At 44.4% G+C, this 27033-nt stretch overlaps 1 protein-coding gene across 6 annotated transcripts in view; it reads left to right on the top strand.

Moving 5' to 3' along the window:
- The first annotated feature begins 13346 nt into the window (after positions 1-13346).
- Positions 13347-27033, top strand: part of SGCD (sarcoglycan delta) — a 305579-nt gene continuing 291892 nt past the window's right edge. For 2 of the 6 annotated variants that reach the window (XM_064387559.1, XM_064387551.1), the window contains exon 1: positions 13347-13469. The gene's annotated coding sequence lies outside the window, so the exon portion shown is untranslated. Of the gene's footprint in view, positions 13470-13776; positions 14066-21696; positions 21809-23842; positions 23907-27033 lie in introns of those variants that run through there. The other 4 variants (XM_064387556.1, XM_064387553.1, XM_064387555.1 and 1 more) reach the window with 4 other exon arrangements.

Raw genomic sequence — 27033 nt, 5'->3', positions numbered from 1 at the left:
CCATCTCCCACTCAGCTCCTGCCTCTTGGTTTTCCCTGCAGAGACAGTGGCTGGTGCTCAGGGACATGTACCCTCGACCTGCTTCCCCTTCAGTGTCATTGATCCCATTTTTGGTACTGCCTGACCTTGAAACACCCTTTGTTTTTTATTTTTAAGCAGATTAGGAAGAAAGCTTCTTGGAGGGCTTAAAGGACTGTATGCTAAAGATGATTTCTACAACCTGATATGGATTACCATAGTTACTCTGTCTGAGCATGGCAGCTTTCCAACTCCTCTGCCAGGAATGATCTAAAAGCTTTTCTTTTATTGTGTCTTGAGGTGAGAGTCTGGCTTTAAAAAGCTTTCAGAATTCTAATTCTTTCCTCCAGTTTGTTGGCAGGGGGAGTCCAGGGCTGCTCCATCTGATGTCTGATATCACTGATAACCTACAAACGGCGCGCTCGGGATCTCTGATTGTGCATGTCCAATCACTTCATTAATTGAGGGAAATGCAGCTCATGGCATCCCCATTATCTCTGCAATCTCTTATTCCTCCAGCCTCTTTCCAGGCATGCTGTTCAGGGTTTGTGGCACTCCTTCATGGAACATGTGCATTTGCTAGGCCAGATCTGCAGTTAGCAAGAGCAGCAGAATGTAAAGGGCAGTCTCTTGAGTCTTGTTATCTTCTTATGCACAGTAATAGCACAGTCTGCATGCCATTCATGATTTTTATTTAATAGAGTTTCCTGGTGTGTATTTTAGGATTCATTTAAAAATACATCAGTGATGAGCAGGGTAGGAAGAAGAAACTGAGCCAAAAATTCTCTCTAAACCCAGACCAATAACAGTCTTCTCCTGCCTGCAGCTGACATTTAGGAGTATTCTTAAATCATTTTAAGTGATTTTTAAAAATCACTTCCAAAAAAAGGAGTCTGAGGGAGAGACTATGGGTGGATTGCCTGATGCCAGCATGAGTAAGGTGAAGAAACTGGGTCCTAAGTTAATGTTGAATTAATGTTGATAAGTGATTAGAGGGAAACTGGAAATGGCAGACTGTGTGTGGAATATTTCAGCAGTGCTTATGGCACTATTTTAATGATGAAAAATCCATGTTTCTATATATAGCACTGATTTATTCCTTGGCATTTTAACTGGAGCTCTTTCAGGATTCCATGGACTGTGGCATGGACCACCCTGCTGGCCACACCTGGGTAGGGAGCACTTTAGCACTTTTTCAATTTTTTGTCTCTATTTGGCAGGTCCAAGACTGGGACAGACCCATTTCTCCTAGTCTCAAATTAATTCTTTATCCATGAGACTATTCTTTATCCTGCTGTACTGTCTAGAAATTATAAATTATTGCTGTAGATAACAAATAACTTTCTTCTTCTTCTTCCTCCCCACTGCTTAGCCCTTGTTCATAATGCTGTCCTTCCTCACCTCAATAGTTGGGTTAAAGCCTGTACAAAACCCCAAGTCATAGTGAAATGTCAGCATGCAAAACCAGTCCAAAATTCCTGGATTGCTGATACAGAGAAGCTGCACATTCATCCATCTCCCTCCTGAGATCAATAAGGCTCTCAGCAGAGCCTTCCAAGGGGTCCCAGCAGAGCCTTCACTGTAAGTTTTCTGCTCTGATCCGTGTTTTTGGCCAAACATCCTGAGGGGCTGCAGCCCAGGCTACTCGGGGGCTGCCAGGGCTGGTTCAGCCCATCAGGTCAAGCCGAGCCCAGGAGATATTTTAAATACCATCAATATTTAAAAAGAGCAAAAATCAAGCCCTCGAGCATCCTGCTTTTCCAAATTGTGAGAGCTGTGACCAAATACTGACACAGGTAGTTTACATAATTAAAATTAAGCCTTCTTTTCTTTTTTCCTCCTCTTCCTTTTCCAGCAGCACCCCATTTAATGCCTGTGGCAAGATTCATCACCTGGAGGCTGTTTTTTATGAGATTTGACAAAGATCATTCAGGAGTCAATATTTTGCCAAAAGCTAAGTGATAAGTCTAGTGACTTGCATATAATTACTCCTTTTCTTTTATGTCTTTCTTTTTTCCCCCTCCTCTTTTCATTGGGGCTTTGAGTTACTGACAGCAGAGCAAATGAGCTATGCTCAGGAGGTATAAAGGCTTCAGGTTTGTACTTTGCTCACTGCCTCAGCTTCATTTTGCATGATTTCTGAATAACAGCAGGAGCACAGAGACACCGTCATGTCTTTATATACAAAACTCACAGCTCTCCACTGAATTCCTTGAGGTTTCCTTGTCATTTGATGAGGTAGGCAAGAGGTTCAGCAGGACAAAATGAACTGGTTTAAGGGAGCAGAGTACAGAATGGGCAAGGGGAATGAAGCTCTCAGATATATTTAGGCTCCTTTAAATAACCTGGGCTGGATTTTGGTACGAAGGTGAATTTTGGTACAAAGAAATTTTTGTCTTTGTAAATGGACCTTAGGCAGAAACCAGCATAAAAATCCTCTTGGCAGCTGGCTCCCTTCCTATGTATGATCACCCTTCTGCCCATAAAATTAGAGCTCTAGCTTTGTAGCAATGCAGTTAAAAGAGCAGATTTATCTGGGGCCCTAAATCAGAAGCTGATGTGCAGCAGTGGCTGTGTGCTGCCAGACCCGTGCACAAATGCCCCAAGTCACACTTGCTCAGTTCTGGTAAAGATGTTTCTGAGATTTTGCAAAGAAATTTATATTGCAGATTTTTGGGTTTATTTATCTGATTGCCTGGCAAGTACCAGTGGGGCTTTTTAAGCAGGTCACATGTGAAGGAGCAGTAAAAGGAACTGGATACTGTGGCCCTGGGTCAGGAACCTGGTCCCATCAAACCCAGTTTACCTGTGAAACCTTCCAAAAGGGAGAAAATTCAGTCGTGTCTCCCTGGAGGTAAAGAGTTTCCTTGTGACTGAGTTAATGCTCACAGGGTGGTATGAAATGTGTCTATATTGATTTCAAAGAGAAGGTTGTTATGAGGAAGCATTTCCAAAGACTCAAGTCTGGTTAGTTCACAATCATTTTGTGTTAAATAATTCAGAAGCTGATGCAAAAGTAAATTAGTAAGTAGTCCAAACAACACGATTTTGTGGCAAACTTTATCAAAGAGACCTAATTTTTACTCTCTGATTATATTATGAGTCTGGTTGACAAAAATGATCGTGCAAATTTAGTGCATTTAGACTTTGTGAGGTGTTTGACTTGGCGGTGAATGGCGTGCTGATTAAACATTAGCACCATTCAGCAACATTAGAATATGCATTAAATGGATAATGAAGTGCCTGGCAGAGCTCAAGGAGTGGCTGTTGATGGGGAATCAGGACTAAACGGACCTGTGCCTTCTGGGGCACTTTAGGGTTAAGTAACAAAGCTCTCTGCTGTTTGTATCAATGATCTACAGCAAACCACAAAATGAAAAGTTTTTGCAAAATACTAAGAAGTAGAGAATGGTATGCAGTGAAGAGGAAAGGAGGCTGGCACTGGGGAAGGTGAACTTTTGGGTAAAGGGGATGAGGAGCCCATCAGGCCCATGCTGGTCTGTGCAAGGGCACAGCCCTGCAGGCTGGAGCACGGGGAGCACTCATGGGATGAAGGGAGCATGATCCAAGGAGCCTCTGCACATCGATCCTGCTGCGATGGCCTGACAGAGGGAATTTATGTGGCCTTTAAATATATAAACAAGGGAGCACTGAACAACAGGAAAAGAGGTGATTTTAACTTTTATTGCAGCGCTGCTAAAGCCAGGTCTCAAGTAGCAAAATATTGAGTCAAAACTTTGTAAGGATATGAAAAAGTTGGAAAGTGGGTAGGAAAGAAAGGCTAAAATTATTTGAGGGTATGATGAAATGTTTTACAGTAGGAGGACTGAAAGGTTCAGAGTTTCATAGACCAAAAAATGGTCTGAGGTGATTTTTTTTTTTGGTGCATGAGTCTATTCTGGGAAGAAAATAACTCTGTCCTAAAAGGAGAGAAAAATAAAAGAAGAGCCCATCTCTGAAAGCTGAAACATATAATTAAATGAGGTGTGGGGTTAGTGAGATTTTTTTGGGGTTTGTTTTATTTTAATTGGGAAGTGATTTTAGTCATTAGAGCACATAATCAAGAGAACAAAATAAGAAAATTCTTTGCTTTTTGATGGCTCCAGAGTAAGACTTGCTGCTATTCTCCACTGCTGACTTTTTTGGGACTTACAGTTCTGTTCAATCAGAAATAGCTGAGTAAAACACACTGGTCTGTTATAAGGTCAAAGGAAGATCTAATGAGTGTTCCTGATGTTTAATTTCTTGACACTATAACTGGGGATGAACACAGTGATATTAAAACAGCCTGCCCCAGTCTCCAAAGGAAAAGCTCTCCCACTGTTATTAGCTTCCTGGTGTGTGACAGTTGTTGTTCATACATTTTTAATGTTTTAATCTGGAAAGCTCATTGACATTTTGTTCCGGAACACACAGCGCTGCTCTGCAAAGGAGGACATTTGTTCCTGCAGCTGCACCATCTGGGCAGGAGAGCAACAGGGCTGCCCCAGAGCGCTCTGCCCTGCCCTGCAGAGGCCTGCCAGGACTCCTCAGGTGCTGGAATTGCTCCGCTGCCATCCACAGGTCTGTGCTGAACTAATATCGAGCTGTCCTGGGTGGCTCCAGCACGGCTGGGACTGCTCTCTGCTCAGAAGGGTCAGCAGCAACAGGCAATGGTTTGATAAGAGGGTGCAAACCTGATTCCAGCACCAAGCCTTAAAGTTTTGGATGCAAAAGGAAGAGCTACAGTTATGAAATGTGTCAGGAAGTATTTTCCATCAGAAAGTAGCGAATGAACTGACCACAGCTTGGTCCAGCTGTGTCTGTATCTTACCCAAAGCTGCAAGCTGCTGTGTCAGATATTAAAGCTGACCTTGTGCTGTGCCTGTTCTCAGGAGGGAATGTTTCCCTGCTCTTCAGCTGTTACTCATCCTGAACATAACTCCTTTTTATCCCCCCCAAAAAAACCAAAACCAAACAAAAAAAACAAAACAAACACCCAAAAATGTCACCCAAAAAAACCCCCCCAAAAAACCCAAAAACCAAAACCCCAAAAAAAACAAATCAAAAAAACCCCAAACAAATGAACAAACTTTTGGATACAAATTCTGCTGTGCTCTCGCTCCCAAATCCCTGCCAGGCAGGAATTGCTGCCTTTTCTCCTCCCTAGGCAGAGACTGAGAAAAGTTTTGTCTTAGATTGACCCAGCTCCAGCCTCAGCATCGGGGATTTGTTACAGATTTCCCCTGGTTCCATTCCTGCAGTGACTTATCCATTTCTAGCAGCTAAACCCCAAATGCATCCACGTGTCACATCGCTGGCAGTGTCACAAGGTGCTCCAAGGCCAGTGCCTCTGAGCAGGGAGGAGGGAGTGGTGCACAGAAGCCTCTAAATTCCAAAGCAGAACTATAAAGAGCTGTAATTGTACCCAGAGTAACTTCCCTGCTATAATTCTCAGCAGGAAAACAATTACATTGCAGCAGTATAACCAGACAGACATGCTGTAAATACAAAACATCCTTTGGAAATATATGCTCCACATTCTAAATACATTTGGAATTAAGGCAAACAACTCTTTTCCAATTGGGATTCAAGGCAGACATGCCGAGGGGTTTGGGATTTTTTTTTCTTCCCCCTTATGCTTCTGCTTTTCTGTTTAGCAGACAGATAAAGGCGCTGTGTTAGTTGATATGTGGATGGCACTCTCAGGCTGTTGTAGGAGAAATGGCAGGGGAGAGCTCAGTCCCTCACCCTCCCCACTGCAGCTGGCTGCTTCTGTCCTCCTGAGATGAAGACAAGTGAGAAGGGAGGATCTGGTCGGTTTTTGGCACCAGAGAGGACAGAGCCAGAAGCACAGAGCCAGCTCAGCTGCTGGTGCTGGGATGCAGCAGGTCTGCTGAGCTCAGCTGGTTCCATACCCTCAGCCTGCTCTGGGCACTAGGGGAGGATAGAGGATCACAGAGCCCCTGGGTCATGTACACATCCCTGAGGAAAATGGGAATGCTGCAGGGTCTGCTGCCCGAGATCTGCTGCTTCTGCTACAGCAGAACCCGGAGAAGCAGCTAGATACAGAAAGGAAAAAACCTGTGCCTTGTTTTCTTTATGCCTTTATTTGGTGGACAGGACTCAGGGTTGGTATTTGGGGCACGTTGTCTTTCCCCAAACATTCAGGATTTGATTGATGGTCGTTTTTAAGTAGTAAGATGTTGGTCTGCCAGAGGTTATTTTAAATTACTGAGCTTGAAAGATATATCTGAAGTCTATTTAGAGAGCCTAAAACGTATATAAATGCAATGTTTTAGTATCTTCATTCATCTTTTGAGGGATTTTATGCAGCATATGTTCCTACACTGCTCAAAGAAGTAAAATTTGGCCATTTGTTGCTGCCTAGTCCAGCCCCTCTTGGAGAATGGCAACTTGGCAGGCTGGGAGAGTTTTTTAGTTTCTACCATCCCTCACCCAGTTCAGCAGGAGAAGGAGATGGGGCAGGGAGAAGCAAGGTCCTGAAGAAATGTGTTTAAAAATATACACAGTTCTCTGGGAACAGAGATATCTTCTCTATATGTATTTTAAAACCATTCTCCTGTAGTATGTTTTACAAACCTACAGAAATTTTTCATTGGATAATTTGGGAGGGAAAATACAAGTTTATGTGGTTGTATCAGTCAGGGTATGGTTTGCAATGCTTCATGCTGATTCTGGCTGTGACTTATTCAAGTTATTCAAGTTATTGTGAGGTATTGCAACACTTTCTATAAGTGTCCACCCTATTTCCACTGATCAGTGGACATTTTAATATTGTCTTTAATAAGACTGCTGTAAAACTTAAGGACAGTAGGGTGAGTTGAGGTTAGGAATTGTGTATATCCACAAAAGGGAAGTATTGCCCAAGGCAGGAGATTAGGCCAGTGCTTTCTCCAAAGACAGGAACAAGAAAAAGTTCACATTTTGAAAATAATAATGCAGGACAGAGAGAGGGGAGGAAGAAATAAAAGAGAGATCTTCCAGAGATCACAAAGCCAAACCTAGCAGCACTTTATTGCAGCTCTCAAAAGTTTAGAAGTGAAGCCCATAACAGTGAAATGCATGGCTTGAGGGCCAGAGCTAAATCAGGCTCCCAGCACAGAGCAGGGGCTGTCCTGCAGATCTGTTTGTCACTGCAAGTAAGGGCTGTGAAGCCAACTAAGGGGAACAGAGCTGATGTTTAACAGCCACTCTGCAGCCACAAAGCTACTTCTGCCTCCTAGCTGAGAGCTTCTATCGGGAACAAGTGGTAGGTTTCTCCATGCTGGCAGGTCAGACACCTGAGTTTTCCCTACATGTGCCCCTTTTCCATGCTCATTCTCTCTTGCTGTGAGTAAGGAAAGACAGGTTGGGATGGAGCTTTTGATGAATAATTGAATTCCAGTCCTGAGTTCAGTGAAAGCAGTGGTTTGCATGTACCAGAGCAGGAGCTTCTAAAAGCACAATCACTCAGTGCACGTGCAAAAGTGCACAGACATGTACACACACAGGTATACACACCACAAACACAAACAAGCATCATTCTGCTGCGCACTTGTAGAGCTTCTGGTCTGAAGCTGAACATGAATTTTCCCGTGTATTTGTCTTCCTTGCAGTGTCTTCATTGCAATGATTTGATTTGCTTAGAGCAACAAACAACACACGGGGTAGGTAGGGAAATAAGCAATTGTCTTTATGTTTTGCCTATATATATACCATTAGCTCCACACAGAACATGACTCACCAGCAGCAGGTGTCCTGCTGTTATGTTCAGCAGATTAGTAATGATAGGGAGGGGGCTGCTCTCCCTATATGGCATCCCAGAGGGAACCTAAAAATAGCTCAGACTTACAGCAAAGTAAAAGTATTTGTGGGCTTTGAACAAAGTCTGCTTCTGAAGGTAAGAATCAGAGCTGATCTGTTTAATCTGCCATTCCTTCCTTTTTTCCTTTTTTTTTTTTTTCCTTATTTCCTCCTGTGTGAAGCTTGCCTTGGCAGGGAGTTTAGAATTATAAACAGTTGTGTTCTGTGTTTATAGAAACAGGGTGGGGATTGACCAGTTAGAAATCAGTGTTAACAGCATTTGCAGCCGAGGCAGAGGCAACAGGGGAATGTGGCTCTGTTAGGAATAGTTGCCTTTTTCCCCCTCCCTTTTTCTCTCTCAGCTGTTAGGGAATCTGAATGGCATATGAGCAATCCCAGCATGTGACTGCTCTGAGGAGCAGGCGAGCTATTGCTGGTAGTTACTCCCACCACGAAACAAGTCCAGTAAGCAAAGTTGTCTGCAAAGTTATTGTAGCAGCAGAATTTGAGAAGAGAGGAGCTGTTTGTATTTCCAAGGTGTGTGCGAATCAGGGTGCTGCGTGTGCTCCATGCGAGTGTGGCTGAGGAGGGTTTCCATTTTTTCAGCCTTGCTGCTAAATGTCTGTGTGTCTCTATGCTCAGGCATATTGTGGGTAGACAACTGGCCAAAGGTAAAATACTGCTTTTCAGAGGAATGCTATGGAGGATAACTGTATGTTTATTATATTTACATGTGCATATCCACACCTGCACCTACGAGTAGAGATCTTGAGCTGCGGGCTGGAGAAAAGCCCCCCAAGCTTTGCTTTGAGCCCCTGCCTCTGTGCAGCACAGAAATGGAGTTGTGAGGGCTGAGTTGCACTGCTGAAAAATGAGGTACAAGGGCTGCTCGTTACACCAGAATAACCTCCCGGGCTGTGATGGATTTCCCCTGACTTTTTCGAGTGGCATTGCCAATATTGCAAACAAGCAGCTTTGGTGTTGTGGGGAGGGGATGAAAATCCGACAGCCCCGCGCAGGGAGGGTCTGAGGACAGCGCTGTGTGTCACACACAGGTGCCAGCTTGTGTGGGCATCCCCAGGAGCTGCCATCCCTGACTTCGAGCCCCCAGGGGAAAAGGATTTTCTCCGTGTGTCTCCTTCTCTGCCCTCATTTAGTGCTGGTTTTGGCAAATGAGCTCCAGAGGGGGGAGCACGGCCGGGGCCCGGCTGTGACCCCACTCTGCTGTGGGGTGGAGGTGGCACCTGGACCATGCTGGGTCCCACTGCCTCCTGCAGCAGGCACTGGAGCCCAGCAGAGGCATTCCCAGGATAGCTGGCTGTTCCTTGACTTAGTGCTGACTCCTGGCTAGGCCAGTAGCTCCCTTGGCTGCTATGGGGAAGATGGCAGAAACAGTCTAATTTTAGCTCCTGATGTTGGGCCAGCTTTTCCTAAAATCAGCATCAATGGCAAAACCTACATTAAGTTGAGTGGGAAAAGGACTGAACCCAAATGAATATATGCTGGCCTTTGTAATTATCTTTATTAGCTGATAGGGAAGGAAGACCTTATTCACTCAGTGCATTTCTGTGGCTGCCTGGCTGTGCTCCAGCGAGGCACCAGCCTGTGAGCAGACGGGCTGGGACAGCAGGACGGGAGTGCTGCATTCCTGCACCAGGGGCTGGAATTCACTGTCATCCCCAAATGATGAAATCCTGCTTATTTCAAACTGCCAGGCAATGGGGCAACACCCACAAATATGGTGGGTAGGGTTTAGCTCCAGGTGCTTGTTGAAAAACTTTTCCTGTTGAGTCCAAAGTTCAAAATCCTGATCCCTGTGAGGAGAGCATGTCGGGTTTAGTCAGTGTTAAACATTGCATTTTTAGACTGGTAAGAAGAGTGAAAATTGAAGAAAGCTGAGAAGCACAAGAGGACAGGTCAGCTTGGCTAAGTGCTGGGGATGGGCATAGACTAAAAACAAATCCTACTTGGCAGCACAGAGAATCTGCTGGGGCTGGCAGTCTGAAACCTGTTCCACAGTAACTGTTTTCTTCTCCAGTAAACCAATGTATTGATGAGGATAAGCAGAAAGGATCTTGATAGAGCTCTGCAAGGTGTTTTACTACATGTCTTGGTTCAAATGACCGCAATTGATGTTCATGCTTTCTCTGCTAAGCAAATTGGATATGACAAAAGTCAATATAATCTAGGGATTTTTTTCTCTTTCTGAAGATGAAATCCTACATGAGATTTCATATGCTTGTGCTTGCATACTTATGGGGCATCCCCAAAAATTTCCATTGTGCCAGCTCCAGTTTAGCACAGATATAATTTTGCAACTTCTTTTAAATAAATTTCTCTTGACAAAATATTACGGCATACTGAAACAGAGCAGACATTTCAATAGGAGCATGCTGAAAGCACACCCCTGATATCTTGGTGATAGCTCAATAAACAATTCAAACAAGGTAGGCCCAAAATGCCACAGAAATGTAGCGTTGGTTCTGACCCTTCCATGGTTTCTCCAACGCCCTTGGATGTCCCTGTTTGCTATGAGAGTGTGCACAAATGATTTGCATTTGAGAGGTCTTTCTAGCTTGTTTATTCCTCTTAATTCTTTACAAGGACATCAAGATGCAAACTATGCCAGGCGAGCTCATAGGAAGGAGGCCACCACGGTGGATGCTGTCAGTAATCCTCCTGCAAAGACTGGAGCAATTCCTTGGGCTGGTCTTTTTGCTGGCCATCTGCTTAGCATTCCCTGGTGGTACTTGGGTTTGGATCTCCAGTTTGTTTGTCATTTCAGTCTCCCACTTTATTATTTCCAGAGCCAAGTGAACGGCTGCCAAAGCCAATGCAATGAGATTGCATTGTGAGCTTTGTGACATGGTATACTTTTCTTTTTATCTTGAAGCCTCAGCTCCTGGAATTAGTTGATTATGTTAGAATCCCAGCATTCATTTAAAAAAGGGGAGAAAAAAAAGAGTGGATCTCTGCTCCTCAAGGACCAAGGAAAAAGCTTGAAAAAAAAGGATCTCTGCAGACTTAGCAATCACAGGCTAAATGAAAAGAGGCTTTTTTTTTTCCCTTCCCCTCGACATCAGACTGTTTTACAGACAATCATCCTATTTCTGAGTCTCTCACAGTTTTTGAGTTCTGGGTGCTGGCAAACCTGAGTAGCAGCTGTTCCTTTCTAAAGGCAGGGAAAATAAGTAGAGTAATCTCTAAGAGGAGCAGTTATTTAATCTTTTCCTGTGCTGCATTTCCCTCTGGCCATGCAGCCCAGTCCTGCCAATGGCCAGCCCAGCACTGGGAGCCCTTGGCAGCAGCTCCAAGAACCACCCATACCCCAGTAAGCCCCAGTGAGAAATGGAGGGACAAGAGTTTGTGTTAACCCAGGACTGTGATTCCCTTGAGGTCAGGGCAGCAGCTGCTGCTGTCACTGACCCCATAACTTTAAATAATCTTAGCCATGGCCGTGTGTGGCACATCTGAAATGTGATTAGGGCTTGCCCAGTTCTGGGGTACACACTGTCCCCCAGCTTGGGAATATATTTGGGATAAAACTACTGGAGCTAGGAAGGGTCTATAATTTGTATTTCAGTTTGCCTAGTGGACTGTTTTCCTATTTTTATTTTTCTGTGGGAAAAGACAGGACACATAAGACTGATTTTAACAAAAATATGTTTGTTGATCTGGATTTTTCATCACTGTGGATTGAGGCCTTAGGGAAACATATTTTTTTTATTGCTTTTTTCCGGTAACTAAATGGAATTAGCATTCCCTGCCATTGCTGGCCAACTGAATCCACTTGCAAATCAGTGCAAGCAAAAGAAAACACCAGTTATGAAGTACAAAAAGGGGAAATACTAAAATTAAAAGAATAACAGAAAAGAAAATGAAGACCTGTAGGTCAAAATTGTTGCTTGATAAAATAACTTGATAAAATTTACAGTGTAAATATTTTACAGTGTGAAATACTTGCCAGTTTTGCTGATTTGCTTTTGTTTTCTTTTGGTCTGTCAGATTTCTTCAGTATATTTTTAAATCTGGAGATAAGATGAACTTTTTTTTTGCATATAATGTACAACAGGAATTTTGCATATAATACAAAAGTGGAAGGAGTGCATGTGTAGAGGCTTTGGTGTAGGGTTATATGGAGTTCTTTAGTTGGGAAATGATTTTACAGACCTTTGATGAACCAAACCTGGCACTTCATTGGAATTTTAAGGGAAGGGAGGGTCTCAAGCCCATAAAGGGAAGGGAACAGCAGCAAGTGGACATGTGATGTAAAGCTCTCCTGGAACACAAATTTAACCTGTCCTAGCAACCACTAGTCAGTAGCTACTGAGCTTATTGCAAATTCTACCTTGGTACTGAGCTCCAGAGTAAAACATGGAAGGAAAGCACTCATTGCCATCTGCTAGACCCAAAGCATTTGCATATGATTGCAAAACAACCAACTTTTTGGAGTACAAAAAAACCCATTTCCACTGATTCCCTCTCCAACACATGGAGCTCCAAGGGAAAAGGAGCTGTGTTGCTGCTGGAGCCTTTGTACCACTCTGGGTGGCCGAGCCCCTGCTGCCTCTTGGCTGCTGGGCACAGTCTGCTGTGCTAAAAGGCTTGGCAGGGAGAGGGATGGGGGGAAAAAAAGGAGGAAAAATCAATTAAAAAAGGAGGAGCAGAGAAACAGTATCCATAGCAGGGCAGCGAAGCTGTTGAAGGGTCTAGAGCACAAGTCAATGAGGAGCTAGGGGTGCAAAGCCTGGAGAAAAGGAGGCTCACAAGAGATTGTACCGATTTCTACAAGCACCTGAAAGGAGGCTGTATCCAGGTGGGCTTTGGCCTCATCTCCCAAGGAGCAAGCAGTAAGAGGGAACAGCCTCAACCTCTCACAGGACAGGTTTGATAGGATATAAGAAATAAATTCTTCACAGAAAGGATTGTCAAGCACTGGAACAGACTGCCCTGGGAAGTGGTGGGGCCAGCATCCCTGGAGGTGTTTAAGTGATGTGCAGATGTGGTGCTTTGGGACACGGCTTAGCAGTGGACTTGGCAGTGCTGGGGTACCGGTTAGATGTGATGGTCTTGATCGTAAAGGTCTTTTCACACCTGAACGACTCTGTGATGCTACGAAATGCACGGGAAAATGGGGCAGGTGGTTGAAAAGGGGAAAGGGGGTAGGAAAAGGGAAAGGGGGCAGGAAAAAGGGAAAGGGGGCAGGAAAAAGGGAAAGAGGTCGGGAAAAAGAGCGATGGGAAAATAGGAGGGAATGGCGAGAAGGGCAGAAACGAGGAAAGAACAGCGGGGTGAAAAGGGAGAAAAAGATGAAAAGTGGAGTGAAAGAAAAAAAGCAATAAACGGGGAGGGAGGGAAAGGAGGAAGAGAAAGAAGAGACATCCGAGGAGGCAGCGGCGCTCCCGCCGCGCGGTGCCGGTGCCGCTGCCGCGGCGGGCGGAGGCGCGGCGGTGCCGTGCCGGGCCGTGCCGGGCCGGGCCGTGCCGGGCCCGCCTCTCCGCGCCCCCCCGCGGGCCGGGGCGCCGCGGCCGCGTGTCGGGGGCGGCGCGGCTGCTGCGCCGCGGCTCGAGCAGCGCCGCGCCCCCGCTGCCGGAGCAGCCGCTCCGCCGCCGGCCCCGCGCTCCGCCGGCATGATCTCCTGAGGGGCCGAGCCCGCCCCCGCCCCGGTGAGTGCCGCCGCGGGCCGGGCCCGCGCTCGGACTTGGCGGAGTTTGGGGCTCTGGCCGGCGCTGCCCTTCGCGGGGGGACGCGGCCCTTCGGGTGCTCCCCGCGCCCCGGCGAGTCGCGGTCGCCGTTTCCCCGCGCATCGCTCCTTCACATCGCTCCCTCGCATCCCTCCTTCACATCGCTCCCTCGCATCCCTCCTTCACATCGCTCCTTCACATCGCTCCCTCGCATCCCTCCTTCACATCGCTCCCTCGCATCCCTCCTTCACATCCCTCCCTCGCAGCGCGGTGCCTCCGTGTTGGCATTCCCTGAGGGAAAAGTGTCTCTTGGCAGCGGGCGGTCGCTGCCCGGCCCTCTGGAAGGCTCGGCCGGGCTTTGCGGGGGATGCTCGGTGGCGGAGCGGGGCGAGGCTCCCGTGGGGAAGGGACTCTGGAAGTGACCCTCGGGCTGAGTGTTCGCAGCGGGCATGCGGGGGGAGCTGCGGAGAGCGCCTTCGGCACCTGCGAGCAGCAGGTGAAAACGGGCACGGATCGCGCTGAATCGGGCAAAAGCGCCGGCAGCCGCGGGGGATGCGGCGGGGACCGCGGGCCAACAGGTGCGGTGGTCGCGGCTGCTTTGGTGCCGGGAGGGTTTTCCCCACCCCGGGCGGGTCCCGGGGGTCGGAGCCGCGGGCGGGTCCCGGCAGCCGCCCCGGAGCCGCGGGGCTGAGCGCGGCTGCGGAGCCCTGCTCCGTGCGAGCCCTGCTCCGTGCGATGCCGGCTCGGAGGTGCGAGGTGCTGCTTACAGGTGAGAGCGGAGCTCCAGTGCTTCTCCTGCACGGATCGGTGTTTCCCCCCGTTGGGAAAATGTATCCGGTAATGCAAACTTTCAGAGAAAAGTAAGGGGTTTTCGATGAGAGGCTGGTTTCCCTGGGTTTTGCAGAATTTCGCAGGGTTGTTGGTTGTTGAGGATGCACTTTGTTTTCTGGTGGTCTTCTTAGGGAGTAGCTAATGCAGAAGACGTATTTTGGTCTGCAGTATTAAGAATGTTTGTTGAAGTGCCTTTGCTTTAGCATTTGTGAATTTCATGTATACTATGTAACAGGAAAAGAAAAAAAGTCTGGTATAAATATATATATCAGATTATGAAAGGGTATAAAGCCCATGGAGATAAGTGCTTCCTGTTAAGTCAACTTTTAAAACAGCTTCTCCCTGGGCAGTAATTCACATTTTTCAAGGGGAGAAAGGATGGGTGCAATTGAATTGTTCAAATTAAGTCAAAATGAATTGCTTAATATTCAGAGGAGTTGATGAATGAACCATTAAATCAACACTTGCATAGCGTTTCATTGAAAAGAAAAATGAACAACTCTCCATTGTGTGCCGGGCAGAATAGGTCAGCCAGTGACGTTGCTACATCAGTGTGCTGAACTGAGTCCTCCTCCTGCTAACAGATGTGTTTGCTGGGTGACATTCCACAGGCATGGAGCTCTTGTGCCCTGTGTGATGAGGATCAGCATCTGCTGGAAATGAATGTAATCGTCCCAGCCTCATCTCGAAGGAGAGAAATCTTGGTTAGGTTTCATTTGGCATAAATTAACATAATTTTATTGACTCCTCATGTTGATGTATGTCTGTTGAGAATCAACTCGTGTATTTCAAGCTATGTTTTTGTTTTGTTCCTCCCCCACGGAAGAGCTATATTTTTGAATGCCAGTTTGAGGAAGAAATTATACTGATAAATGGAAAAATAAGGGTCATTATTTTGAAACAAGGTTCCTTGTAGTAAAAGCTGTTTTCAGAGCATCACCTCTCAGCAATACAGAGGATGAGCCTTGCTTCCAAACACTTTGATTAGCCTAGGCACAACTGTGGCGGTAATCTTCTTGCCACAGAAAAATTACCTTTGTCTTTGCCCCTTGAAGTCCTTGAAATCCTTGTGTTGGAATGCACTGAGGATGTTGACTGTATCCTTATTGTGCCTTCTGGAAACTTCCAACACTCTGAAGAGTCATGGATGGTATGCTCCTGATGTTTTCAGTTGCACCTCTTTGCTTTGCAGGTAGCTTAGAAGAGCTAATTTTGCTGAAAGCTTTTAAAACTGAAGACGTGACAGCTCGTCTGGTTTGTGCATGTAAACTGAGTGTTACAAAAGGGAAATTATGGAGGTGGGGTTTTTTTTTGTTTGTGGTGGGGTTTTTTTTCTTTATTTTTGTTATTTTTTTTTCTTTTATTCTCAGAGAAACATTATCCAAGCTCCAGCTGAAGGTGGGATTGTAAATTTATTTAGGACTCGAGAAAGCTCCCTGCGTGCAAGTCCAAGAGAGAGCTGGTGTGCAGCCCTTCAGACAGGCAGGGACATTTATTCAGGTGTTCATAATTACACAGAAGTGTGTTATGTAATGTGGTCTGCTGCTGTTTATTTTGGGTGATGTTTGGACCCAGCAGTCCTGCACAGATCCTTGGGGTGATGGGTTATTAGGAGGGTGCAGTAGGAGTTGCTCGGATGTATGGGGAGGTTTTTTGAGGAAGCAGATGAACAAGTAGGTGTGTTTTCCTCATGGGAGAGGAGGTTCTGGATCTGGAAATGCCTTTAGGTAGTGCCTGATGGTGGTGTGCATTTTTCAGATGTTTTGCTGCTCCTAAAGGCCAGGGTAGCTGCGGGTATTTTTGTGCACCAGCAGTGTCAGGTTTAGAGTAGTTTTCATTTGCTTCTAAGCATCCTTGGGAATAAAAGAAGTAAAAAAGTTTTTCTGAAAAGCTATTGTGCTTTGTAAGGTTACCCTGCTGTTTCTGTTTCTTTGCTTACTATTTTTCTCTGAAATCATAATGCATTTCTTTAGTTCTTTTGATAAAGACTTTAACTCAAGCTTACTGGAAAATAGTCACTCTACACTGAGAGAGTTCTGGCATCTTATTGACTTATTTTGGGAATAGTGGAGAAGAATATACAAGATTCACTTTCATTGATTAAATCCTCCAGGGCAATCTTCTAACACTGCAGTTCTCTGGGTGAAAAATTAACTTCCTTCATTGTCTGCTCCTGCTTTTATTTTGTTTGTGTGAATCCCAGGCTCTGTTACCAGTTTACATCAAGTCCCTTAGGTGTGCTTGGAGTGGAGAGTATCTCAGTGTGAAAGCTCACACACGCTGTTGCTCTCTGAGCCCATTTGTCTCTGGCCACCACTGATGCCTTGATCCTGTTGGCCCTACAACAATCCCACAGGATTTGCACCAGCCCACGGTTCTTTTCACCTGTGAAATGTTTCCTGAGTGATTGTTAAAAAAATAAAAATAACAGCTACCTTGATGCTTTTCCAGAGGTTTGGGCACGATAGCACTTTAGGTGCAGCTTAATGACAAACTTTGATTTATGAGGTAACTGAAAATGTTTGTATTGTTGGATGTGGAGTGAAAGCATAGGAGCTTTCTGCATTTCATCTGCAGCTTTTCCAGCACAATGTACAGCTAACAGCTTGTCTCTCACTGATTTTAATAGATTTCTGCTGAATATGCCTGGAGTAGTTTGAAAACATACTAACTTTTTGGGGGGCAGTAGGTTACTAAACACTATAAAGAACTTTGCAATGTCTGCTTAGATAACCTTGAAAACTCTTAGGTTTTAGCTACTCTTTCCATTCTCCCCCTGCCTGGGTTTAAGGTGGACCCTATGGGAAGGCTGGTGTATTTTTCCCTTTAGGGGGAAATGTTTAAAATAAACATTCTTTTTTCCCCACCCACTGTCAAGGGCTGCTATGACTCCTGTATCTGTGTGTTTTCCCTGTGAATTCTTTGCCTTCTTCCTCTCTACCTCCATCAGCTGCTCTCAGTAACAAGTCACGTCAGGTGAGCTGTATCTGGCTTGTTTGGAAACGGTTCAAAAGGATCCCATTGACATTACCAGGCAATGGGTCACGCTTGAAATCTTGCCATTCTGGTGTTAAGCTTTTTCTTTTTTTTCTTTTCTTTTCTTCACTTGCACCTTGATTTCTGACATACTTTTAGCTGCTGTGAATTTGGATAGAGCTAGTGAAAAGGGATTTGGTATTGGGTTGTTTTTCTTTTTTTGTCTTTGAGAAATAGGGGATTTTATTTTTCACTAAAGATGGAGCCCTAGGGTGATTATCTGTTTTTCTGCTTAGCAAGGAAGGATAGTGGTTCTTCACGGAGGTGAATACTTTGTAAAATCTCAGGACTGCCACTCAGTTTAACCCTGGAATCTGATATGGATATTGGAGTCCTGTTATTTTTATTTTTTGAATTAATGGTGCTTTTAAGATTGTGGTGCTGCACAGAGAACTCCATGAATCTAATGCATTGCAGAGTAGTAAGCTTGGTAGTATTGGGTTATGGTAATATACTTATTATTTCCCCTCCAGGTCCCATAGGGTTTGTCAGGTTGGGTGCTGGAGAATTCCCATGAATGCAGAAGAGCAGTGCTGGGCACATCCAGGGATGTGCTGCCCACTGTTGGGATAAGCCAAGCTTTGCTGTGACCTCGCCAGGAGATGAAATGCTGCTGTAGTGGCTTCACCTGTTCCTTGCATGGAAGCCATGTGAGCAGTTAGACAGTCTCATTTCTTTGGCAGTGTGGCAGCAAGGGGAAATGATTTAGTTAAAAGCTTCCTGCCTTCTCCAGGGGTTTCCCTGGTCAGTCACCAGCGGAGGTTCTGCTTTCACCAGCCTGGAGTAGTGTGGAGTCGGCAGCCCCAGCCCGGCTCAGTTCACATCTCTGTGGGCAAGGAGGGAGCAGGAGACTGAGCACATCTCTCTGCCCTTTTCTTGTCTTTTTTGTGCTGTAAGCCTGAGAAATAAAGTTTGTTCTTGTGTAATCCTGACACGACTGAAGAACCTCTTGCTGCAGGCAGCTCTGTCACTCTCTGTAGTGCTTGGATTGCTCAGCAGAGGGAGAAGAGACCATAATGCTGAAGGCACCCAGAAACAGCCAGAGCCACATTTCTCTGACAGACAGCCAGGAGACGAGTCCCAAAGCTTCCCTTCCTGCTTGATTTTTATTTTTTTTCTCGTCTCTGCTTGTTTTGAGGCTTGGAGCTACGCTGTGATTTTTCACCTCTTAATCAAAAGTAGCTGCCTCAATGTGTAGGTTAATGGACTATTTCAGATGGCAGAGTGGGTGACTGTGATAGAAAAGATGAGTCCAAATCCAAGAAGCAGCATGCTTGAAAAAAACCTCATGCATCCAAGCACTTCCTAAATATTCAGGAGCTTTCCTAAACACTGATGAAGAAATGTTGGAATTGACCTTTAGTGACTGAAGCTTTACAACACATCCAGAGATAAACAAAACATAACAAAACCAAACCCTTTGAATTAGTTGCAATTGAAGCAGCCAGTAAAGCCCATGACTCATCTCCAGGTCAGATTTTAACTGTCGTAAATCAGTGCAGCTCCATTACTTCCCTAGGCACTGTGCCAGTGCTGCCACTGGCTGGAGGGCTGGACTGCTATTTTTGGGGGGGAATGAAGTTTGAACAGAAGATTGTGAGATTGTGACAAAGTTGTGGAGTTTTGTTTGTTTGGTTTTGCTTGTTTGGGGTTTTTTGTTTGTTTGGGATTTTGGTGGATGGGAAAGATACTTGTTTAAAGAACAAAACCTGTGTTGAGGCTGATTGACAGCATTGCTCAGTAGAGATTTGCTCCCCTGTAGCATATTGTGAGGAGATCCAGGAGAAGACATTAGACATTTGTTTTTTTTTGTCAGAGATGTTGGTTTAATGTGATAAGAAAACAGCTGTTAGAATGTTGCCAGATAAAAGCAGGATGCTAAGCATGAAAGGGAACAAAACCAATGGGAAGTTCCTGCAATGTGATTGAGCAAATCAGTGTTGTGGAGACCTGGCTCGTTCCCTGTTGAGGGTGATGTGGTCAGCTTTGGGGCTGTGCTCTTCAGAGCAGAGAGTGTTAGTGCTCCTGCAGTGCTGAAATTAATGAGGTGCCGTTTCCTGAGGGCCTGAGGAGGTGGAGCAGATGAAGCTGTTGGCCCAGGTGGAGGCAGCTGCAGTGGAGCAGGCTCCAAACTTTCCCCTGCACAATCAATGACCTGAATGCACTGGGCACTTCCTAAATAAACGTGTTCTCTTAAAGCATGAGCCAGGAGCCCATAGGAGGTGAGGATGAGGGTCTTAACTCTCTTTTAGACAGGGAAATGTGCCTAGAAGGCAAATCTAGAATGTGCTGTTAGGAAAGCAGAAGGAGCGTTGTTGAGAGGTGCTGGTCACCCAGGGAGTACCAGTTGATGAAGGCTTTTCCATCCTCTGCATTGGAAATCCCACCAAGGCCAGCTCTGGGTTCACTTTCCATGCCCTTCCCTTCCCTCCAAACCAGTTATGAAGAAGGGTCTGTGTTCCATCCCTGCCACAGACCAGGCTCCATCCCTGATTCCAGCCCTACCTGTGTGGGCTTCTCGTGCTTGCTCAGGGCAGGCAGAGGGTGACCAGATGGAGCTGATGCTGTTTAACAGCCCAAGAAACACCTCTCTCCTCAGGAGGGTTTGTCTCTGCTGGATAATGAGCTCTGCTTCACTCGGGACTGAGTTGCTGCAGTAGGGATCAGAGAGAAGCACAAATGAGGATGCAGCACTGGGCACTTCCTACAGCCTCTTTTCTACATAGCAAACAGCTAATTAACTGGGAGCTCTTGGGCTGCTGCTGGCCTGGCTTCCTGGGGAAGAATCTTGTGCAGTTTGTCTTGCTCCAGTAAGTTTTTGAAGTCTTTCAAAACTGTGCATTGCAGCAACGCCCCGGCTTTTATTCTGACTTTTGGGTTTTTGCAAGTGTGACATCTGATAGTGGAGCTGGGCAGTGAAGCTTCAGCTGAAGGGAGAACTGTTCAGGTACAAAATTCATAGCCACGAGTTGGGGCTTGAGAGCCTTTCCATGACTTAAAAAATAACCTGCCAGTGTCTCTGTTTATATTTGAAGTACAAAATCCTTTATGCAGAAAGCATAAACGTTTTTTTTTCTTTTGGGTGGCAAGAAGGGCAACCTTGTTCCTCTTGCAACTTATTTTATGGCTATAAATGGGATGTAAGTGGATTTTCTGCCTTGTACTGTCTGAAGGAGGGTAAATTTTGCTGTTTTTACTGTCCTGCTCAGGTAAAACGGTAACCCTGAATTTTAGCGGTTTCATCTTATGAAGTTCACAGATACTGCAACTTCAAAATTTTGTTTTTTAGTATACATGACTTCTTGAAGAAGTGAAGCCAAAGTATACTTTAAATCAAGAAGAATTTACCTTCCTTAACCTGACTACCCTACAGAAGAATCATAGCCCTCACAGGGTACAGCTCAGTTTTCTGCTTACGTGTTGCTCCTGAAGAGCTGAATTATTTTGCAGGTTTTTTTCACAGAGCTTGCACTAGTGGTTTGCAGGAAATCATTAGCTCTGTTGCTGTTTCACTGTGGGCACTGGGAAATCCACTTTTATCTGTTCCTGCTTACCAGTGTGCTGCTAAAGGCTTGCCTTGCATGTACTGAAACATGATTAATTTGGGGGGGTAATGATGAAACTGCAGTGCTTTGATAGGCTGATTATTTTCTGCTCTGCCAGAAATGGATCCTTAAAAGAAGATATTAGATCTGAACAAGATATTCAAGAGCCAGTTACTGGCTTGAGTTAGCTAATAGGGAATAGGCCAATCCTACTGCCACTGATGTCAGTAAAAATACTGAGCGTGAAGTCAGGCATGAAATAATTAATTACCTACAGATGATGGTTTTGAAGGTGTGAATAAAAGATTTGAAGTGTTGGTTGAATTGTCTGAAAACTAAACCTGTTAGATATTTTTCTCTTTTTTCCCTTTTTTCTTTGTTTCCTTTCTTTCTGTCTGACTTCAGCAGTGGATTTCTGCCTGCTGAGCAACATGTACTTCTGAATTCCTCTGCCCTGCTGGTGGATCTGGCAGATGTGGCCCTTACACAGAGTGATGTTATACACCATTGCATGTTTAATTTCTCTACTTGAAACTAATCTTGAAGGTGGATATTTTATTGGTTTAGGGAAAAAGCACCTACACACTGATTCCTGAGTGTTACAGTAATGAAGTTTTCTGGAAACAGGTATTTCCTGAAAGAGCTTTGTGAAGTCAGAGGTGAATGATTTTAAGTATCATGTTTAACAGTTGTCTTATTACTGGCATGGAGGATATTATAGTTATTATGGTTGAGTCAGATATTGAAAAATGGTGCACTTAAATGTCTCCATTGTTCTTCTTTTCAACAGCACTGTTATGAACTGCCTTCACTGAAAGGTTGAAGGACGATAGTGCCTGTGAAGCTGAGCTGGTGTTTGTGAGAAAATAGTTAAATCTTTTGAAAAATAGTACAAAGCATGGAAATTTTGTAAGTAGCAGAAGTGTTTCTTACATGATTTTGTGAATTAGTAGTTTCTATGTAGGGATTTTCTCAGCATCAGAATGTCCAGCAAGCCAGGATTTTTGTCATTTAATTGTATTTTTGGCTCATAGAGAGGAAGAGGCATTATGAGCTATGGGGAGATTAAAGAACTAAGTCAACAATGATTTCTGCAAATTTTACATCCTGGGTTGGTGGTTACTCATCAACATGGTGGGAAAAGTTATGGTGAGGGTGGAAATTATGCTTTTAGGGATAGGGTCAAGATATTAATGTGTTGCTGATGTAACAGAGCAGCTGCCTCACATGGCTGGCTCCATCCTTGCCTATTGTTTGTCCAGGAAAATGAGATTTGATTTTCAGGTGGGAAAAGGCTGTTTTATCATTAATGGCACAAACCCCCTTGGTCTTCATGTGCTTCTTGTGCTAAGCAAGAATGTTCTTACAGGGATCAAAATACTTATTTTTTGGCACTTCTGTTTTCCTTTACTTATGGGAAGCTTCTGATCTGTTTGAATTTGGCTTTTCATTTAGTTTGGACCTGAATCTTTGGGTTACAGCAGCATAAATTGTCTAATGGACCTGGGGTGTTCCAACCCAACCTGACCCTATTATCTGGTATTTTAGATGTTCAGTGCTGTGCTTATGTGTACTCTTTATAGACAAAAGTTGTTTTTTCCCTCAGCTTTTGAAGGCAAAAACCAGAATGTGCAGCTTTTCGTGTGGAAATAGAAAATACAGAGTTCAGCTAGCTTGAGCCTGCCCTTTTTGGGATAGGAGATGGCTCTGGAGGGTGTTTTTTCTTCTCTAACTTATGAAGCAATTTGAGTCTAATCTACTCCATAATTTCAAGCCTTGTATGATATTTCCCATTTGTTACCCTAATAAGACCAAAGGTAAAATTTTATAGCACATTGTGAGCTGAATGGTCAACGTCTTATTAAAAATCTTTGCTTCCAGGGCAGGTGGAAATGAGAGAAGTCTCTTGCAGATCACAGCCCAATTAATACAATTTATCTAAACATGCCCTGGCTTATCCTGCTAACACTTCACAGGGAAGTAGAAATTATCCTTTCTGTGTGTTCTACCTCACAAGAAAATAAGAACAATGCAGGTGTTGAGAAAAAAGGCTCATGTAGCCCAGCATCCTGTGTGTGGTATGGATCACACCTGGCTGGGCTGGCTCTTCTTCAAGCTGTAGAGTCCAAATGCACTCCTACTTCTGATGCATTCTTAGCAAAGTGAAGCTTTTCGCTGTTCACAAATATTTTTGGTCTTCTGATCCATCACATCATATGATGTCTTCATATGTTTTCTTTTAAAGATGACATAAGCAGAAATAGATGCATTTTTAAAATGTAGATAAATCATGAGTTTCTGACATTCTATTTTGTATTTCACCCTTGATACCTTTCCCTAGCAGTTCCAAAATTATTTGCTTATTATTTTTGGGTTGCTGCTGAGCTGATGTTTCCAGAAAGCTGTTTGTAGTGACTACATCTCTGCATTAGAACAGCTAATTCAGAGCCTGTCAGTCTGTGTGGACAGTAATACTCCTTTATTTCAGTGCAATATTTTACATTTATTAACATTTAATTTATGCTGTCATTTTCCTGTCCAATCATGGTGTCTTGAGACCCTTCTGCAGCCTTCACGTTGGTTGTAATTTTGCCTACTCCTGTTTGTTCTGTCTTTTCAGCATAGTTTGACATTTCATTGCCTCCCTGCCCCTTTCTCAGACCAATAACAGGTATTTTGACCAGTACAGGTCTTAGCACAGATGTTGAGGTGATGTGTTAACAGCCTCTCATCCTTGTGACAAATGATGTAAATTATTTCCTTTATTTCCTTTTTTATTTTTTTCCCAGTTGATGATCCATAAGATGCCATTGTTTTCTCTCTCACCATAGCCTACCTTTTTAAAGGAATCTTTTCTTAAGATTCCTTGAGACTGTTTGCTGGAGGATTTGGGAAAAGCCCTGTGTACTGCATCAGCCACCTGCATGTCCCTTGTTAACTCCTTCAAGGAATTCTAACAGATTTGTTGGGCATGACTGCTCTCTGCAAAATATCTGACTTTTTCCAGGTATATCATGCACCCACTTGTTCAATTCTTTATTATATTTTCTATCAACTTTTCTTGTATTGAAGTTAAACTCAGTGGTCTGTATCTTTGAACATTTGGTGTTTTAATGAAATGTTCAACTGTGGGAAGACAAAGAAGTGGAGTATGTTTTTTGTGTGATATTTTGTGGGTATTGTGGTTTTTGGGAGGTTTTGTCCCTCTCTGAACTGTAAGGTTACAGCTTTGTTCAGAGTTGTGGGGTCAGAATCAGAAATCATGGAAATGAGGCATGGGCATCACTGCCACATCACCACAGGGTTACCACTTTAAACTGCATGACAATGCCAAATTTCACCATGGAAATTTTCAAAGCAGCGCCCTGGGGTTTACAAGATAGACTTTATCAATGGTAATAAGCTTAAATCTATTTATTGCAAGGAATAAATCAAACATTAGAACTAATGTGGACTGAAACCAAATGTTGCATTACAGTTTTAAGCCTTTCTTATATATACAATTATCAAGACACAGGGCTGTGTGCCCACAAAAGGAACTTTAATTTCACATTTTAAAGGTTCCAGAAATAAATTTACAAGTTGGGAAGATACTTTTGTTTTACTCTGTGTTCATTGCTCTGCAAAACCCTAACAGAATGCCATTACTGTAGGCTTCTGATGCCAGCATTTGTCACTAGCCTTGGATTGTGACTCTGTTTTATAGAAAATTTAATGTTAGAAGCTTATCTATATTCTCAGCAGGAAAATCTGAATTATATATATATATGAAGTCTTGTAATGAGAAGCTGTAGGAGAAAGCTGCAGCTCTTGTAAATACCCACTTCAAGGAGGGCTGGCTGGCATTCCAGGATCTCTTTTGTTTTGCACTGTGGGTCTCTCCTGAAGCCCCAGGTTGTGGTGGGTACCTGTGCCCTCGCGTGCCAGAGCTAAGGGAGCTGCCAGTCCTTTTCACTGTGTCAGGAGAAAGCATTTACTCACTGAACTGTCCTCTTGTTCCCCAAAGGTTAGGGGAATCTTGTCCATGGGTTACAGGACTGTCAAGTGTAGATCAGCACAGTCTCCAAATTTTGTCTCATCAAGAATCTTCTCTCTGGTCCATTATGGTGACCTTGCAATTAAAGGGCTCATTTGTTGTAGATGAATGTATTGTCCTCTTAAAGATGAAACCTGGGCTACCTATCTTGAGTGAGCAGATTTTGAGGCTCCTGTAATAGCTCAAAATCTTGTGATAAAATTGAAAAAAACAGTCAGTGGAGGACCTGGACATAAAATTAAAGGATATTCCCACTTAATTTTGTTGTTCTCTCTTCCATTCTCTCTGAGATTTGCTGTCCTTCACTTGGCAGTTAAAACGAAAAAAATTTTTGCCATTCACGGAGCAGCTGGGCTCTCAGTCCTGAGTCATTTTAGGGTTGTGGCACCCAGAAGGAATAAAATTTCCACAGTTCCAGTAATTTGGTCTCGAGGAGGCAGAGCCCTGAGTGTGACAGTAGCTCTTCATGTTCTTTGACATGGCTCTTAGTGTCAGGAGTTGTTTACAAGTGCAAACTCCATTCTGCCCTTGTGCTGTGTCCCCAAAACTGAGGGGGGTGGCTCTGGCCACTCCTTGCTGTGCCAGGTCACTGTCGGTGCAGCTCAGGCAGCCCAGTGACATTGCTCCTTGTGTCTTGCAGCGCCTGAAATTCAAGCCTAGGTTTATTCCAAATGGGTGGTTGCTCCATGGGGTCTCTTTCCAATCACATAGGCTTTAATCTGGTGCCAGCAGAAGACCTTTCTTTTTTTTTCCACTCACTGCTCCTATGACATTACTTGAGCAAAAACGTGTTTTCTTTTCTGTTTTCTCTCAGCACTTTAGAGGGAGTCATGGGTTTGTTTGAAGAGGACTCCCAAAGATAGAGAGATAGAAAAAAAGTTAATAGGGAATTGTGGATCACAAGAAGCTCAGCTGAGCTCAGGTTACAGATGAACCTGCAATTGTCACTGCACTATTTATGCCTCCAGCTCCATTTAATTTCTGAGCTAACTTCTTGTCCCAGTGCTGTACTTTATGGTCCCCCATACGTGTGACCGCTGGTTTAATTGTCCCTTTGCACAGAGAGTGAAAATACCACGGGTAGGTAGAAATAAGGCCTGAAGTGTGACTCATTCTTGAGTGAGGAGAGTTAGAAGCGCATTTCAGAGAAACAAGAGAAGGCAGCTCACCTGCTCCTGGGAATGTCTAGAGCTGCGTGGGAGCTGAGAGGAAATTCCTGCTGCTCCACTCCTGGAGATGGAGAGAGCCCACTTTGGGTTGGCAGGGTTACTTGTGCACACAGTTCATGGTGCTCGAGCCTTGCTGGTGCTGCAGTGGCTCGGAAGAGTGACAGGTCCCAGAAGCATTGGCATCTGTGTGTGAAGAAACCCTCCAGCTTTCCTTCCTCAGACTTGTGATGTCTTACAGAAAAATTTAAATGCTTCACTGGGGAGAAACCACTGAACGAATTTTGATCATTGCGGTGCCTTGATTTCCCACTTTGAAGTGTGCAGGGCTGATGGCCACATGGGTATGAGCAGTTTCTTGTTCCAGGCTGCCCTGCCCAGTTGCTGGCAGGGCTGGGCAGTGCCCTGGCATCTGCCTTGGCATGAGGTGTGTGGGATGTAAGCTGCTTTTTAAAGGTGCTGCATGAATATTCACTCTGTGCCAGGTGCTGGAAGGTGCCTTCGATCACATCTGATCTCGCTGGGTTTCATTGCTCTTGTATAAATAAAAAATCGTTGCCTCAGGTTTTTTACACAGCAGGGCTGATATTGGCAGTGGTACCTTGTTAAAATGAAGGAGTGTCTGTCTCATTACAGATAATGTGAGCCCAGCCTGCATTTTCTGCTTTGTGACAATATACTGCACCAGATGAAAGTCCAGTGAGAGTTATGTGCAAGTTCAGAACTTACTGTTCTCAAGAACTGAGAGTGTTTGTTAGTTGGGGAGAGATGAGAATTTTATATTTGCTTTCTTTTTAATTGTACAGCAATATAAGAGTTGTTGCAAAGGATAGACATGGCAAGGATTTACGAAATCTGATTGATGACTGTTTTTTGCAACGCGATTTTTGCGTTGATGTTCTCCTTAAAACAGGTTTTCTGGTTTTGCTTGT

The sequence above is a fragment of the Passer domesticus genome, chromosome 13, assembly GCF_036417665.1.
Source record: "Passer domesticus isolate bPasDom1 chromosome 13, bPasDom1.hap1, whole genome shotgun sequence".
Taxonomy (NCBI): Eukaryota; Metazoa; Chordata; class Aves; order Passeriformes; family Passeridae; genus Passer; species Passer domesticus.
The sequence above is the reverse complement of the archived record's forward strand: the minus strand, read 5'-3'. Positions and strand labels throughout refer to the sequence as shown.